The sequence below is a fragment of the Nothobranchius furzeri genome, unplaced genomic scaffold (genome assembly GCF_043380555.1).
Source record: "Nothobranchius furzeri strain GRZ-AD unplaced genomic scaffold, NfurGRZ-RIMD1 Scf031, whole genome shotgun sequence".
Taxonomy (NCBI): domain Eukaryota; kingdom Metazoa; phylum Chordata; class Actinopteri; order Cyprinodontiformes; family Nothobranchiidae; genus Nothobranchius; species Nothobranchius furzeri.
In genome coordinates this window covers 381,796-389,958 of record NW_027223048.1, presented here as the reverse complement: position 1 = coordinate 389,958, position 8,163 = coordinate 381,796, and positions in this window count along the sequence as shown.

Genomic DNA, 8,163 nt, shown 5'->3' with positions numbered 1-8,163 from the left:
GTTTTCTCAATACTGTCATTGCAATCGCAGCAGATAACGCCATCTGCCGGCTTAAAATGGTTATTGCAGTACATTTTAAACAACTTGGAAGTGAAAAGGCTGTTTGTCACTACAACAGATTTGGGAATGTAGTTTATTGTTAATAGATATTGTGATTTTACAACAATAAAGTTTTGTATTGTGTATATAGATTTATCACTCTCTGTAATGTGAAGGGACTCCAATAAAGAAGACTTAGAACACAATAAAACTTTATTAAAACCAAGACCTATGCTGTTTAGTCTTGTACCTCAAATCTGGAGAAAACTTTGAGGTTCTTCTCATCTATGATAAAGGAACAGAACTTGTCATAGTCATTTTTATTTTCAAAAGCAAAAGTCAAATGTTCTGCTGGAGAGTCATAATCATGGTCCTCGTTCCAGCTTTGAACTGCCTCAAGGACTTCCTGCTGTTCTTCCTCATCCATGGACAGAACGGATGGCACTTTAACCATTCCCTCGAACAGTGTTCCCTTTACCCACTCGGCTGCTGCCAGCGTGTCTGCCAAAATACCGCTTTCCTGTGAAAATGACAGACACACACACACACACACACACACACACACATATTTATATATATACATGCAATGTTTATGCATGTATGCTGAAAACCCCTCTTTGATTTCGAAGTAGAAGTTGCAAAATTCCCGGGACATCAAACACCCTCCGCCCTCACTGTAAATATATACATATGTACTATATACTATACTTGTTATGTGTGCTTTACCTTTGGAGTGTCATCATTAATGGCCAGTTCTGCTTTTCTGTGAGGTCAGAGAAATCATGGCGTTTCAAAATTACAGCTTATTATACATGCTCCTAACAGGAGTCAGCACCCAAATGTTACTATACCCTTCATTGTCAATGAATGGCTTGGTCTTCATAAGCAAGTCTTCTGCTTGAAAACGGCAGATGACATTTGTAGTCTGCACCCACTGAATCAGAGCCTATAAAACAATTTTACATCAAATTAATTTGGAAAAAGTTAGAATCTACATTATGCAGATCTTTGACCACATTATTATTGTGAAGGCACTATTTTCTGTTGGTGAAAATGTAATTTTAGCATCCAACTTCTTCCTGCTTGTGTTACAAAACATTACAAATACTAGTAAGTTGTGTTTTTTTATATTTATAAGTGTCATATAAACATACCTCGGGCAGAATAACATCTGTTATGAAATGAGGATCCACAGATGTAGTTCCTGAAAGTGACAGGACTCTTTCCAAATGCTGGATGATTGTTTCAGTCTGGAACAGGAAGTAATAAATATAATAAATGAACAATAAAATTATAAAATTAATTGGGAGGTTGGAGAGAAAGTCATTAAATTCTTTAGTTCTGTATAACTTCCAATGTACGTTCTTGTCAATAACACATTATTTATAAATTTTACCATGGCCAATTTACACCTTATCCTGTAGAACCATTTTAAGCCGGCAGATGGCGTTATCTGCTGCGATTGCAATGACAATATTGAGAAAACTTACAGTTTATCTCTTTTTATTCCACAATCCACATTGGTAGCAGTTGTCATAAATTATTTCAGAAATTGAGAACTGCTCTGGCGCTCTCCATCTGCCTCTGGTAATCCCCTGCTTCCTGACTCCGTACTGGAGGCCGGTGACCCGCCGGTCCTCAACCCGGAAGTGTCTGTGGATCTTCCACTAGAGCTGTCACAGATTCGTCTGTGGGAGCAATAAAAATGATGGAAAAAATAAATGCATTAATGCTTCTGATTGCATTACACTGTATATGCCTGGAGTGACTGGGAAATGCATTTGTAAACCGCTTGAAATATTTCAAATATTTTCGGTGACAGCCTTGTTTGTTTTGATTTTGTTAATAAAGTAAAAAATAAAAACGTTGGCATGATGAGGCCGATGATGCAATAAGAGCTGCAATTACTGAGGTCACTACAGCCTATGGCAGCCGCAGGTACCGTGGCAGCAGTGGCAGGTGCCACTAAAAGTCGTGGCACCACTTCCAGGTGGTGCCACGACTTTTAGAGGCAGGAGACGTGGCTAGTGCCACTAAAAGCCGTGGCACCACCTGGAAGTGTCTTGGCAGCAGTGGCATGGGCCGTGGCAGCTGTGGCAGCAGCCATGGCAGCAGTGGCAGGTGCCACTAAAAGCCGTGGCACCACCCGGAAGAGTCAGAGCTGCCACTGCAAGTGCCACTCGTGCTGCCGCTGCCACAAATCGCTCCTATTACCTCACAATAAAAGAGATGTATTGAGTTTGCGTCCTCTCTGGTCCTGGAGAAAACATGTCACAACCCGCGGCTCTCCCATCCTTCTGATGCGGCTCTCTGTGCTTGTAAAATAATGAATGGATATTTAAATAAAATGTTTTATATTTTACTGAATTAATTTTATATCTGTAAGTCAATTCTATGTAAAGATTGTCTGCGTAAACCTGAACAGGTCCAACCCGGTCTTACTGTGAGACCGGGTTGACGGGTCACGCTTGTGCGTAATCATAGGCGCTTCCTGGGCTGAAGAGATTCTGGGATTCTCCTCCTGGATGTGTCGCACATTGGAGACAGGAACAAGCACTATTCAGCCAAAGTTTCATAATCAGGGAACATTTTCTAAGGGACAAGTCTCTCTGAGAGACAGGGTTTGGAAAACACTCGCTTCAGTGGGAGGAACCTTCCCGCATGCGCTCTGGTTCTGCGATGCGCTCCAAGCCCCTCTCCACAACTTCAGCTCGCTGTGCACATATGCGCTGAGCAGCTCAGATGTTCAGATGGGAATCTTTTCTTGGGTGATTTAGCTACATCTGCGATGTGTGTAACGAATAAAATGTCAGTTTGTCTGCATGCGTCGGGATAATTCTTTCTATTCTTTCTCTGTCAAAATAAACGGCCAAACACGGTAACTATCCGGTCGACACAAGCCCTGCTTTAGACTGTTTTGTTTGCTTGTGAAAATTGTTGGAAAGAGATCAAATTTAACTTGATTACCACCAGAGCCAGTGCGCCGTTATCTCTGTGACGGTAAACGAGGGAAAAACAAATTGATCGGATCCTGCTCGTCTTTTAACACATTGGTCAGGATTGACGCACTTTGTTTTCATTTAGTTGGTTAAAAAAAGTCAGGCTCGGGTCGGGCCAGACAATCCTGAAAACCTTTTCGGGCCGGGTCGGGCTGGGGCTCAGATTTTAGGTCCGTGCAGGGGTCTAGGCAGAGGTGTTCAGCAGAACATCCTGTGGGGCGTGTAGATGTTGGCTGGAGGAGGGAGAGGTAGAGAGCCGGGGGGAAGCGCAGGAGAGGGAGCATAGGTGGAGAGAAGCGGGGCGTCCTGGTGGATGGGGCACTGGGTTGAGATGAGAGGTGGGTTATGGAGGTTGGTGATATGGTCCGCGTGCTGAAAATCCAAATCCTGGAGTAGAGGTAAGTATCTAAAGAGCCCGACAGAAATCCTGACGAAGGGTAAAAATCCAAATCAGTTCCAGGCGAAGCAAGAAAGGTCAACATCCAAAAATACTAGAGCTAAACACTACGAATAACATTAATCCAAGAAATACTAGAGATAACTCGAGTGGCTGGCTACTACCACGCTGAGGCAATCTTCCGGCGTCGAATTGTGTCCTCCATCCACCTTAAATAGGAAAACACCCCGCTGATCAGGAACAGCTGGGCCACTCCCTCTCCTGGCAAGAGACTCACAGATGGTTAAGAGGAAGAGAGTACTCACCCCAGCTCATGACAGTAAGGGTAAAAAGGTATCTGATTAGAAGGCGTACTGAGGCCTAGTCCACACGTAGCCGGGTCTTTTTAAAACGAATATCCGCCCCTCCAAAAACTTGCGTCCACACCACCTCGTTTTAAAAAAACTCTGTCCACACGTACCCGGATAAATACGTTGTTAAGGACATGCCAGACCTGTAGGCGGCAGTACTTCCCCCGTTCTTAACCTCGTCCTTCGTCTGTGGTCTTCCGCAAGCAGCAGTAATTCCGCTTGCAAAAACAAACAAGCAAAAAGCGCTTGGACGATTGAGAAAGCGAGCGCAGCTCTGAGGGCATCCATGCTGTCGGCTAGTGTAAACACAGGTCGCACACGTGATGTCAGCATTTTTTTGTCATGGAAAGTGACGTTGCGGACCTTAAAACTCCGGTTTTGTCTGTCCACACGCAGACACCCAAAACGGAGAAAACGCAGATCTTCACTTTGGCCGGAGTTTTTAAAAAGATCCGTTTTCGTGTGGATGACAGGCCAAAACGTAGAAAAATATCTACGTTTTGGCAGATCCCCGGCTACGTGTGGACAGGGCCTGAGTATCATCTGATCTAATATTTTTAAAATGATGACATCAAACAGACAAACATTAAGAAGTTATGGGCAAATATTGGTATTTTAAAGTCTAAAGGGGGAAAATGTAAAGGAATAAACAACATAATTACAAAATGACAAACTTTAGGCAAAACTTAGACACAAACTGAGGACAATAAATTCCTGGTATACAGGTATTATTTAGTTGTCTGAAAATGTAACACGTTTAAAAAAATACCGCGATAATACCGAAAACCGTGATAATTTTGGTCACAATAACCGTGAGGTTAAATTTTATAACAATAACCAGCACAAATCATCACTTTGGAAAAGTCACACCAGGTCATCTAGAAATCTGATGGAGGACATGCAAGTGAAACTGGAAAAATGTAAATATTGTGTAAAAGTCCACCTTTTTCAGTAATTCAACTTAGACTGAGAGACCAAGAGCGAGCCACCCCAATTATGTTGCCATGACATGTCGAGATGTGCAGCAAAACATGAAGTTACGCGTCACGCTGACGTCACTCAGAAGACTCAGAAGATTAAAAAGTAAGTAAATAAATAAATAAAATGAATAAATAATAAATTCAATCAAAATAAGCCCCACCCACCCACTATCTCTCTCCCATGCTTATTTCTCAGTGTGGTCTCAGGGAGCTGCTACAGAACTCCATCAGTCAGTCCATCACGGGGACACGGGGACAGTCTAAGATCTTCTAGTCGTGGGCTGGTGTAGAAACTCCCACACCCGTTTTTCACACAACAGGAGATGTTTTAGAGCACTGGTCCCAGGTGGATGAATAGAATAGAACAGTAATGTCAGTGGGGAAATCCATTTGCTAGAGCAGCACAAACACTTACAGAAAAGAAAAAGGAAAATTAATAAGATTAGAGGTAAACACACAAAGGCAGTAAGCTATTATAGTAACCTTCAACCACTAAAAACAACCAATAACAAAACTGGGTATCCAGAACTATGCAGCAGGGACACAAACATACTACATCCGGTAATAAAATCATCTCTATGTTGTTTTTAACAGCAGCTGATTTATGTATCATGGTTTTAACTAGATTTTGGCTGTATGACTTTTTGTTTTATCTATTTTATTTTTGCTTTTATGTCCTCAATTTAATATATGGCGCCTTAAGATTTATTGTGAAGCAATGTCAGCTTTTTAAATCCTGTACAAATACATTTTAACACACATGTCTTGTTCCATGCTGCACGTGCTTGCGTCTGACTGGGCGCCATTAATGAGCAGTGAAAATGCAGACAGCGCCTCGCTGACCAGTGCGAGCCAGGGAGAGGAAATGTCAGAGATGGTTTTTACAACAGCGTGATGAAGATGTTAGGTGCATGGGTGTATTTTCTGGTTTTATTACAGTTGTTTCATTTTCTTTCAGAACCATTAGAATAATGTCAATATTTTAGGTGCAGTACCAGCAAACAGGCACAGGAGGGCGACATTGGTCCAACAGACGGTTTACATTTACCTGAAACACCGTGGTTAAGACAACTGACTTCATCTGCCTGATTTCATGTTCCTGATATTTTCTAATCACAGTTTTTCTGTTTGGTCAGTCTTGTTTTCTCTACTTCCTGGATTCAGCGCCAGAAACCATTGTCCACCCCTTTTACGTAACGTGGAAGCAAGCCCTTGTTGCCATGGAGACCTGCCGTGTGCTACGTTAACTGCTGTTCTCCCTCTACTGTTTTTGCTGCATGTGCGCAAAGTTCACGTATTTACTTTTACGTGCTTCATTGAGCTCGTATTTACAGGTAGGACTGACATTTCTAGTCTTTAGTGTTTAAAAGTGTTTCATTAGAACCTGCAGAAGCAGCTAAACGTTCTTTCTGTCCCAACTGGACCGGACCGGACCCTCTGGAGACAGAAACCCGACACACAAGACGGCCACAGCGTTCACGCATGCGCAGCAGTACAATTGTAATGGTCTGCACGCACGGAAGCGCAGGTGGCGTGATGACGTCACAAAGCCTTTATGACTGACGCTGGCAGCATGGACATATACATAAAGGTCTGCAGTCAGTGGTCAGTCAGTATCAGACTTGCTTTGAAGAAGGTGGTTGGACGGATTGTTGCTCTCAGAAAACTTGTTGGTTTTGTGTAAACAACATCTTTTAACAGCTTCCTTCAGAGAAATCTGGTGCATTTGGTGAATATTTATAGCTAAATTATTCACTGCTCGGAAATCCTAGAGTGCAAAATGGTCTTTGTTCTGTCAAACAGCCAACCAGCTTTCCAGTCAGGGCTAAGGTCCTCTGAGCTACAGTCGCTTCACAAACGACGCAGATATGAACTTCTGGCTAGCTACAGAGGAACTAGCTTCGCAGAAACACAAAACCTGTGTCTGTCTGCATCAAAACCTGACAAGTCTCGTCAGATTCAGCCCTTTGAGGAACCAAGTGTCCTTTTCAAGACAGCCGTGTCTGTGGACACCAGTGGAGGTTTAACATCCATCTCCAGCAAAAACTCCTCTGTTTTACAGGCTAATCGACAAGACCAAAGATATAAAACGCTGGCAAGGTACCGAGGAATTTCCTTAGTGGAGAAAAGACAGACGTCCTCTGTCCAACTCCAGGATACTCCTCGCATTCAGCTGTTGGGGAAAAGAAAGCGTTTGAGTGACGTAGATCACGAGAACTCTGACTTCCCCAGCGCTGCTAAAAGGCTGCGGCTGTCAGAAGGCACACCTCAGCAGAAACGTCCCACTATGATCCGCCTCAAAGGTCGTAGGAAAGGGACGGATTCAGGACCCAAAAGTGTCTCCGAACCCCCAAAAACTGCATCTACCATCAAGTCTGAGCAGCCTCGAACTCCAGTAATCTGGATTATTGGATCCAGTTACATCAGACGGGGTGAAGAGGCGGCTCAGCGGCAGTTTGGGACAAACTTTGGACTCAGAGCTAAGGTCCAATGGTTTGGCAAAGGAGGCATGCACTGGGGCGGTGTCCTTCCCAGGTTTTACTCCGAGGCTCCCACACACGGTCCTCCAGATATTCTGGTCGTCCACGCCGGAGGAAACGATCTGGGTCTCGTTTCCCCGGTGGAACTGGCTTCTCAGATCCAAAAGGATTTGTCCCACCTCCATAAGGACTTTCCGGAAATGAGAATAGCCTTTTCCGCCATCAACGAACGGCAGTCGTGGCGATACGGGCGACCAGGAAGAATTAACAGCAACAGAAAACAGGTTAATTCTTTACTGAGGAAGGCCGTTAGGAGCTTTGGGGGCCTGGTCATCGAGCATCCTGAGCTCAGGTTCTTCAACAACACCCTTTTTCTCCCAGACAGAGTGCATTTCAGTAAGAGAGGAAACAGCTTGTTTCTGGGCAGCATTCACTCTGTTCTGGAGAAGATTCTGGCTCAGAGGTGTAACACCTGAATGTGTTACGCGTTAAAAAGATAACAGCAGACAGAAAAGGGCAAATGGACGAGCTTCTCGTCCAGCACCAAAAAAAAAAAAAAAAAAAAAAATTCCAACTAACTCTGCCAGAGTTTCCCTTTTGGGTCACTTCTGCCGGTCCCAAGCCCGGATTAAAGAGGAGGGGTTGGATTATAACACAGAACTAAATCCACAGTAGAGGGATTTTACTCTTAAGAAATAAAATGAAGGCAGGTTATGACATATACAAATATATTTAGTAAACATTTATAGTTTCTAATCAAACACGTCAAATATAAAATTATTTATTATACAATACAGTACAAACTAGGAATGGGACGATCTACCTAAACTCACGATACGATGCACCTCGATATGTCTGAGGCACGAAACGATACGTCACGATACGATATCAGATAAGAAAAAAAAGGAAAAAAATATT